Raw genomic sequence first — 8221 nt, forward strand, 5'->3', positions numbered from 1 at the left:
TGGTGCGATCTTTGCTCGCTGCAACCTCTGCCTCCTGTATTGAAGCAATTCTCATGCTTCAGCTTCCCCAAGTAGCTGGCACCACAGGTGCATGCCACCACACCTGGCTAATTTAATTTTTATTTTTAGTAGAGACAGGGTTTTGCCATGTTGGCCAGGCTGGTCTTGAACTCCTGACCTCAGATGATCCTCCTGCCTCGGCTTCCCAAAGTGCTGGGATTATAGGCGTGAGCCACTGTGCCTGCGCGCACCCCCCCCCACTTTTTTTTGTAGAGACCTCCCAGGCTAAAGCCATCCTCCCACCTTAGTCTCCTGAGTAGCTGGGACTACAGTTGTGCACCACCATGCCTGCCTGATTTTTAAAAATTTTCTAGTGACGAAGTCTTGCTATGTTGCCCCAGGTAGTCTCAAACTCCTAGGGTCAAGTACTCCCCCAGCCTTGGCCTCCCAAGGTGCTGGGATTACAGGTATGAGCCACCCACTACACTTGGCCAAGTTCAATTATTTTGATTTTTAGATCCCATAAATAAGTGAGAATATACGATGTTTGTTTTTCTGTGCCTGCCTTATTTCACTTAATATAACGACCTCCAGTTCCTTCCATGTTGTTACAAATGGCAGGATCTCCTCCTTTTTTCTTTCACTGCATTCTCCACCTCCTGGGTTCAAGCGATTCTCCTGCTTCAGCCTCCTGAGTAGCTGGGACTACAGGCATGCGCCACTATGCCCAGCTAATTTTTGTATTTTTAATACAGACAGGGTTTCACCATGTTGGCTAGGATGGTCTCAATCTCTTGACCTCCTGATCCTCCTGCCTCAGACTCCCAAAGTGCTGGGATTGCAGGCATGAGCCACTCCACCTGGCTGATCTCATTCTTTTTCATAGCTGAATAATACTCCATTGTGCATATGTACCATATTTTCTTTATCCATTAATCTGTTGATGGACACTTAGGTTGCTTCCAAATCTTGGATATTGTGAATGGTGATGCAGCAAACAGGGAAGTGCAGATATCTTTTTGATATACTGATTTCCTCTCCTTTGGGTACATATTCAGTAGTGGGATTGCTGGATCACATGGTAGCTGTATTTTTAGTTTTCTGAGGAACCTCCAAACTCTTTTCCGTAGTAGTTATACCACTGTTGCTTTTTGAGGGCCCCATCAAACTTCAGGGCAGTTTGCCAACTGTATGTGGAGGTTTTCTTGGGAAGGACCTAGAGCTTTTGCACTGGGGTGAGGAGTGATGCAGACTTGAGAATCCTGTGGCATGGCTGGTCCTGGAGGATTAACAGAATCCCCCTTTTGAGGGTTGTTGGCTTTTTTTCCCCGATCTGTTTTTTCTGGTTCCTCTGCTGTCACTTCTTCCTGTGCTGACCTGAGATGTTGCCTGCAGCAGGCTGCTGGTGGGCAGGTCTTGCTGCGTGCAGTGTTGGCCCACCCTCCATGCCCAGCCTGGCATCAACTTCTGCCAGCTCTCCAAGAGGACCTTACTGTGGTAACTCCAAGTTATCACAGTCTTTCCTCCTTTGTTGAGTCTGTGGGCCTCAATCCCCTCAGGGCACTGGAGAACCTCCTTTTTCTTTTTGAGACAGAATCTTGCTCTGTCACCCAGGCTAGAGTGGAGTGGCGTGATACCAGCTCACTATAACCTCCTCCTCCTGGGTTCAATTGATTCTTCTGCCTCAGCCTCCTGAGGAGCTGGGATTACAGGCACCTGCCACCATACCTGGCTAATTTTTGTATTTTTATAGAGATGAGGTTTTGCCATTTTGGCCAGGCTGGTCTTGAACCCATGACCTCAAGTGATCTCCTGCTTCTGCCTCCCAAAGTGCTGTATTACAGGCATAAGCCAGTGTGCCTGGCCAGGAGGACCTCCCTTTCTGAACCAGTTATGGTATCCCAGGCCTAGGAAGAAACTGGGTGCCTTCTGCGGGATCAAAACAAAACAAAACAAAGACCCTTCATGGGGCTCCCACCAAAGTTAGTGTTTTAAGACACGCCTCAGGAACAGCAACTTGAAAGCAGGTTGTCCCAGGAAGTGGTTGTAGGCAGATATTTCCTGAGTTCTTCCCCTGCTCTAAGGGTTCATTAAATCTTCCTCTGAGAAGCTCCACTTTTATTATAATTTTACAGATTGGGCAACCAAAGCTCAAGAGATGCCAAGGCCCAAAACTCAGTTAGCTAGTTGGGGCATTTGGATGTAGGCGCAGGCCACGTAACTTCACCTGGTGTTATACACCTGAAACCAAGCCCAGAGTTAGGTGCTCTGTATGGGGAGCAAGGTGTGACTATCTTCCTGGGACCATTAGTCTGCCTGGAAGGCAGGTCATGACAGTCCAGGGCAAAAGATGCTGTCATAGGATCTTAAGACAAGCTGCTCTAGGGCAGAAAAAGGGGAGCGCCCGCTGTGTGTCAGGCCTTGTGGTAGGCTCTAAATCTCAGGCAGGAAAGGATGGGCAATGAGTCAGAGGCTGCTGTGGCAGCACAGGCTGCCGTATCTTGAGGCTAGCAAAGGACAAAGCGCAGGAAGCCGGGATAGAGGCTCCTCATCCCAGAACCAGTAAAAAGAGGTGCGACCCAGCCCCTCCACTTCTAGAGGTGGTGTGACCTTGGCTCGGCCTCTCCTCTCTGAGCCTCAGTTTCCTCTACAGAGTGAACCGGGGCTGCACCCCTCTTCTCCCAGAGTGGTGACAAAAAAACAATAACACACCCCTGAGATTCCATGTGTGTGCGCGAGTGTATGAGAAGCTGCCGGTGCAGCAACCGGGCCAGGCACGCAGAAAAGCCAAGGGCGCACTAGCCTCGGAGTCGCCAGCAAAAGCTGAGCCGGCAGCCTCTCCGAGAACGAAGCGCATGCGCCAACCCATGCCGTCACAGTCACGTGCCCCACGCTTTCGGCACGGGCCTTGAGAGGCAGACTCTGACAGACAGGTGAGCTGACCTGTCAGCGGGAAGCACTTCCCCTGGCGACGAGCGAAAAGACTGTTGATTGGGGATAGCATCCCTTGGGGGCGGGTTCTTTGCCGTCCCGGTTACTATGACGCCCGGCCCCCGCCCCCTCGGCTAGCCGCCATCTTGTTGTTGATCCGTACCTAGTGGGCAGCGCCGGGAGCTGGACCAAGCGGCCGGTGCGGGGCCGCTGTAGCGGGGCTCAGCCACCTGTGCTGCCTGCCAGCGGGCGGGCCGAAACCTGGAGGCCCGGGGGGCCCAGCTCCCGTGGGGAGCCGTGGGCGCCCGGTGCCCGGGCCGGGCGGGTGAGTGACAGGAGCCGGGCCGATGGACCGGCCTGACGCCCGCGGGGAGGGCGGTGGCGAGCGCGGAATTGGAGTGGGTGCGCGTGGGGTAGGGGCTTTGGTGGAGCATCACTGGAGTATCACTCGAGCGTCCACACCGGCCGCCCGCCGAGCCTCCTACATGCTGGCACTGAAGCCGTGGGGGACAGCCGGGGCGGAGGTCGGAGAGCGTCAGTGCCTGAGGGCTGGCAGGCGAGTAGCGGGAAACCGGCTTCTCTGACTGAAGCTCTCTGGAGTCCGCTATTCGGAGCGCTGAAGTGTGTCCGGTGCCACCCTGATGCTCTCCTGGGAGTAGTGTTGCTCCCGGCTGGCGAATGTACTTACCTCTTTCTTAGCGCTCCTTTGAGTGAGTTTCAAGACGTTGGATGCTAAGACTATACGAAGCAAGCCAAAGCCCCTGCGAGCCAGGCAGGCCGGTGTCACGGCCCTGTGATTCTAGCAAGGTGGACCCTCTGCCTGGCTCCTGCTTCCTGAAACCCGTTCAGGGCCTCACGTGCGCTTAGAAGCTCACCGTTTGTTTCCTCCCAAAGAGCCTGGTTAAATGTCCATAATGCCTGGGTTTTTGTTTTGAAACATAATTTCTTTGGTTCTTCACTACCACTTTTTGGAGAGTGGTAATGTCTTTCTCTTTTTGCTTTAGGAGAAAGTGAATATTATGGTGATGACTTGATTAATTTTATCTCCTGAAGAGATATTCGCTATAGGAGACAAAGGAAATGTAGGAGTGTCTTAGAATTGGAAAAAGAAACTTGTTTTTGTTGTGGATGGTGAACTGGCAAATTAACTTTTTTTTTTTTTTTTTGAGATGGAGTCTCACTCTGTTGTCCAGGCTAGAGTGCATTGGTGCGATCTTGGCTCACCACAACCTCCACTGCCTGGGTTCAAGTGATTCTCCTGCCTCAGCCTCCCAAGTAGCTGGGACTACAGGCCTGCGCCACCATGTCCGGCTAATTTTTGTATTTTTTAGTATAGATGGGGGTTTCACTAAGGCCAAGCTGGTCTCGAACTCCTGACCTCATGATCCGCCCGCCTAAGCCTCCCAGAGTGCTGGGATTACAGGCCTGTGCCACCACGCTCAGAGCAAATTAACTTTTAACAGTACTAAAATTATCTTGTTCAGTGAAAACAGACCTTCAGCACCTTACCCGTGAATGTGGGTAGGTTGGAGATCCTCAGCAGTGTGTGCAGGTCTAGGAAGAGTTCTCATTGCTCCAGAACACATTTCTCTGGACCTGTGGTGCGTTTGGTTCTTTGCACAGGCTTCTTGTATTTGGTCATACAACATGCCTGCATGAGATGACTAAGAAGTCAAGCAACAGTACTTTGTGTACTTCTATCAGGATCTTGTCACCTCTGAATGTATAATTTTGAAAGAGGCTGGGCACAGTGGCTCACGTCTTTAATCTCAGCACTTTGGGAGGCTGAGGCAGGCAGATCACCTGAGGTCAGGAGTTTGAAACCAGCTTGCCGAACGTGGCAAAACGCTGTCTCTACTAAAAATACAAAAATTAGCTGGGCGTGGGGTGCACACCTGTAGTCCCAGCTACTCAGTCTGAGGCAGGAGAATTGCTTGAAGCTGGGAAGTGGAGGTTGCAGTGAGCTGAGATTGCGTCACTGCATTCCAGTCTGGGCAATATAGAGTGAGACTCAGTGTCAAAAAAATTAAAAATAAAAATAAAATAATAATTTTTAAGGAAACCAGCTCCTTGGTCAGGAGATCCTTTAGGAAGGCAGATACTGAACCCAGAGGAGGCTGGCAGTTTGTTGCTGTTAGACTGAGATTATACTGCAGTTGTAAGGCAAAGGAGAAGTTGAGTAGTCTTTAGTTATTTATTTCATTGTCCTTCCTCAGGGCCATTTTTTGAATCTTTATTGTGTTTAATCTTGGTAAGACCAGTTCTTTGGGCAGTTCTTGAAGAGAAAGGAGGGAGATTCTAAAATATTAGGAGCTTTTCAAAATTGTCCCAAGCCCCTGCTTTTTTTTTTTTTTTTTTTTTTGGAGTCTCATTCTGTTGCTCAGGCTGGAGTGCAATGGCACAATCTCCGCTCATACAGCCTCCGCCTCCTGAGTTTAAGCGATTCTCCTGCCTCAGCCTCCCAAGTGGCTGAGATTACAGGTATGTGTCACCATGCCCAGCTAGTTTTTTATTTTTAGTAGAGACGGGGTTTCACCATGTTGGTCAGGCTTGTCTCCAACTCCTGACCTCAAGTGATCCACCTGCTTTGGACTCCCAAAGTGTTGGGATTACACACGTGAGCTACCGTGCTAGGCCCAAGCCCCTGCTTTGATTAATGCCTTCCTTAGAAAATTAAGGCAGCTACAGAGTAAACAGGTTACATTCTTGCTGATTTTTGTTATAATAACCCTGAATTAGACTTCTATCTGGTTTTGGATTTTGGACCTCTTTGGGATGTAGAAAGAGACTCTATTCTTGGTCAGGTTCACAACGCTGACTTTTGCATACAATTTTTGGGGATTCAAGGGCCCATTCAGTCCATCCATGGTCTAACCCTGTTTTAGAACCACTGTCCTGAGGAATATCCAATAACTTTTATTGCCTTTGTTTAATGCTTCTACCTCATGAATATTTATGAATAGTAGATGATGCTTGATTCAACATGGTTATTACCCAGAGGTAGCCAATAGCAATAATTCTGTCATTTGCATTTATTTATTTATTTTTGAGACTGACTGTCACTCTGTCACTCAGTCTGGAGTGTGGTGGCATGATCTTGGCTCACTGCAACCACTGCCTCCCAGGTTCAAGTGATTCTCCTGCCTTAGCCTCCTGAGTACCTGGGATTACAGGCACCTGCCACCCCCCCTAGCTAATTTTTGTATTTTTAGTAGAAAGGGGGTTTCACCATGTTGGCCAGGCTGGTCTCCAACTCCTGACCTCAGGTGATCAACCTGCCTCAGCCTCCCAAAATTCTGGGATTACAGGTATGAGCCACCACACTTGGCTGTCATTTGCATTTTAAAAAATTATTTATTTAAATAGAGGACGGGGTCTCTGCTGCCCAGACTGGGCTTGAACTCCTAGTCTCAAGTGATCCTCCCATCTTGGCCTCCCAAAGTGCTGGGATTCCAAGCCTGGGCCACCACGCCCAGCCTNTCTCTTAAAAGCCTCCTAGGCTAGAGTGCAGTGGCACAATTGTAGCTCACTGCAGCCTCTTAACTCCTGGGCTCAAGTGATCCTCCTGCCTCAGCTTTCCAAGTAGCTAGGACTACACATGTGCACCACCTTGCCTGGCTAATTTTCTTTGTCTTAATTTGTTTTGTAGAGATGGGGTTCTCATTATGTTGCTCAGGCTGGTCTCAAACTCCTGGGTGCAAATGACCCTCCTGCCTCAGCCTCCCAAGGTGCTGGGATTACAGGCATGAGCCACTGTGCCTGGCTTGTCATGGGCATTTTTAAATGCAAATGTATGAGACTGTTGTAGTAGTAGACCCTCCATCCACGTCCTTTGTCGTTGCATAATTCATCTGTAAACTTCAGTACTTTTATTTACTTAATATATATATTTTTTTGAGACAGGCTCTTGCTCTGTTACCTAGCTGGAGTGCAGTGGCACGATCATAGCTCACTGCAGCCTTGGACTTCTGGGCTCAGGTGATCCTCTTGCCTCAGCCTCCAGAGTAGCCAGAACTATAGGTGGGTACCACTGTGCCCAGCTAATTTTTAATTTTTTTTTAAATGGAGATGAAGTCTTGCTTGTTGCCCAGACTGGTCTCTAACTTCTGGGTTCAAGTGATCCTCCCACTTTGGCCTCCTGAAGTGCCGGATTACAGATGTGAGTCACCTTGCCTGGCCATTTCAGGACTTTTTCACACTGCACAGGCTACGGAGATTCTGCACTGAAATCAGGAACTGCTACAGGCTTATGGGATGAGATATGATGTCCTAATGTGGCATTTAAGGTGATACTGTCCAGCTGGCTCCAGCCTACCTCCTCAGGGTTTATTCTAATCCCCACTAACCAAATGGTTTGCTAAACATTCCATACATACTCTTTCTCTACACAAATCCTCTCCTGGATGAATCCAGTGACCTGTGCCCTGTGGAGATGACCTTTTCCTTCAGCTTCTCTCTCCTGTAGAGTCCAGCTCTGTTTCTACCTGCCGTCTTTATAAAACACCCCCAAAACACTTCAGTTCCTGGGGATATATTCCACACTCTTTGAACTGCAGTGGCATTTTGCCCTTAAAATAGTATTTGCTCTTTTAAGATTAATTTTTTAGGTTGGGCGCAGTGGCTTACGCCTGTAATCCCAGCACTTTGGGAGGCCAAGGCGGGCAGTTTCACCTGAGATCAGGAGTTTGAGACCAGCCTGACCAATATGATGAAACCCCATCTTTACTAAAAATACAAAAATTAGCCAGGCGTGGTGGCATGTGCCAGTAATCCCAGCTACTTGGGAGGCTGAGACAGGAGAATCGCTTGAACCTGGGAGGCAGAGGTTGCAGTGAGCCTAGATTGTACCATTGCACCCCAGCCTGTGTGACAGAGCGAGACTCCATCTCAAAAAATAAAAATAAAAATAATTTTTTTGGGCCAGGCGCAGTGGCTCATGCCTATAATCCCAACACTTTGGGAGGCCAAGGTGGGTGGATTACCTGAGGTCAGGAGTTCAAGACCAGTCTGGCCAGCCTGGTGAAACCCCATCTCTACTAAAAATAAAAGAAAAATTAGCTGGGCATGGTGGCAGGTGCCTGTAGTCCCAGCTACTCGAGAGATTGAGGCAGGAGAATCGCTTGAACCTGGGAGGCTGAGGTTGCAATGAGCCGAGATTGCACCATTGCATTCCAGCCTGGGCAACAAGAGCGAGACTCCGTCTCAAAAAACAATTTTTTTTTGTTTGTTTGTTTCTTCTGGTAGGGGCTGATCCTTTTCTGATAGGGACTGTATTTTTTTTTTTTTTTTT

At 49.1% G+C, this 8221-nt stretch overlaps 1 protein-coding gene across 1 annotated transcript in view; it reads left to right on the plus strand.

The window, feature by feature from the left end:
* The first annotated feature begins 3058 nt into the window (after window positions 1-3058).
* Window positions 3059-8221, plus strand: part of IP6K1 (inositol hexakisphosphate kinase 1) — a 62677-nt gene continuing 57514 nt past the window's right edge. The window contains exon 1 of the mRNA XM_017502710.2: window positions 3059-3256. The gene's annotated coding sequence lies outside the window, so the exon portion shown is untranslated. The remainder of the gene's footprint in view (window positions 3257-8221) is intronic.

Source organism: Cebus imitator, unplaced genomic scaffold (genome assembly GCF_001604975.1).
Source record: "Cebus imitator isolate Cc_AM_T3 unplaced genomic scaffold, Cebus_imitator-1.0 Scaffold0, whole genome shotgun sequence".
Lineage (NCBI taxonomy): Eukaryota > Metazoa > Chordata > Mammalia > Primates > Cebidae > Cebus > Cebus imitator.